Consider the following 1659-nt stretch of genomic DNA (forward strand, 5'->3'; position numbering starts at 1 on the left):
CAAATGACATAATATAATTTCTATGAAATCTGGCCAGATTTAAAAGGGGTAGTCACTAAAATATAGTGTCAATGTACAAAATGGATTACATCTTCATACAATGAGAATTAAGTAAGCATGAGTAAATGTTTGACAAATTTGACAAAGCTATATTATCACTCAAATTCACTAGAATATAGCTATTAATAACAACGATATTAGATTATGGCAAGATTCAATGTTCTAAAACAAAGCTATTCATTCTTTTCACAAAGAAAAATAATCTTTTTTTATTCCAAGTTATTAGTACCCAGTTTCTAAGATACAAAATAGATATGCTCCTGTCTATGACCATGCTACTCTGAACAAGCCTGATCCTGTCTGATCTTGGAAGCTAAGCAGGATTAGGCCTGGTTAGTACTTGGATGGGAGACCACCTGGGAAGACCAGGTGCTGTAGGAATAAAAATAAAAAAATAAAAATAAAGGATTGTAATCTGACAAGGTCCTTGCAATCTGTGAGGTCAATAAAGGATTGCCTTGCCTAAAAAAAAAAAAAAAGACATTCCTGATGAGTAAATTGACCAGTTGGAACAAGTTATTGGTATTTTCATGCTTGAATTGATACATATACAAGCAAGAAAAAGGTTTTACTTCTATCATTAGTTAGTTATAAAAAAATTTAAATGTATGAATAAAGATCCTTTACATACTCTCTTCATTATACCTTCCACTTATTTATATTAAAAGGGAAAAAATAGAAAATGTTTCTTAAAGGTAATGAATGCACCCTTCTTTCTATTAAACATTAATTTCATGATTTATTTTATTTTGTTATTTTGTATAAAGCAATTTCTTATTAAAACAGGAATGCGTAAGAATGGTATTAGTTTGCTTTTGTTCAGCATGGTAATTGCCTCTAGTATGACTGTGTAAAGACTTGGAGATAATGGCTTCATGCAAAAAACACAGATAATCCTTCTGATTTTATTGAGAAATACAATAAAACATTAATTCATTCCTTCATTCAGCAAGCATTTATTGAGTAATATTTTGTGTCTGCCACAGTACCAGATATGGCTAAGAAAGAAGAGGCATAAAACATAGTCTTTCTCTTTAAGGACACAGCAAGAGAGTTTTTAAAAACTAAAGTTTAAATATCTAAAATATACACAATGCAATATATATATGCCTTACTGTTTAGTTGTACACCTGAAACTTACTAGATTTCATTAACCAATGTCATCATAATAAATATTATAAATACACACATACATACATACATACATACATACATACCTTCTTAGAGATGAAGATGTCTAAACTGAGTTTTAAAGAATAAATGGGGCTTTGAAGGCAAAGTTAAGAGCAGTGTATTCCAGGCAGTGGACTAGCTAGGGTAGAGGCACAAAATTAAGAAACAGCAGAAATATACCAAGAAATACAAGGAGTTTAAAGTTGCTGGAGTGTAGAGTTAAAAGCAAGACTCAATAGACTATGATAATAGGAGGTAGACAGGTCCCAGATCACAGAGAGCTGTGTAAATCTCATTGAGGAGTCACATGTGCATATTATGTGACTATGTGAAGAATCAACTTGAAGAGCCAAAATTGTTACCAAGGAAAATGGTTAGGAAGCTATTTGTGTATCAGAAAAAATATGAGGAATTCAATTAGAGCAG

The 1659-nt window shown here is 31.3% G+C and overlaps 1 pseudogene; it reads left to right on the plus strand.

Annotated features, from left to right (window-relative positions):
* Positions 1-322: 322 nt before the first annotated feature.
* LOC111744708 lies at positions 323-441 on the plus strand (annotated as a pseudogene).
* The last annotated feature ends 1218 nt before the right edge of the window (positions 442-1659 follow it).

The sequence above is a fragment of the Pteropus vampyrus genome, unplaced genomic scaffold, assembly GCF_000151845.1.
Source record: "Pteropus vampyrus isolate Shadow unplaced genomic scaffold, Pvam_2.0 Scaffold139, whole genome shotgun sequence".
Classification (NCBI taxonomy): domain Eukaryota; kingdom Metazoa; phylum Chordata; class Mammalia; order Chiroptera; family Pteropodidae; genus Pteropus; species Pteropus vampyrus.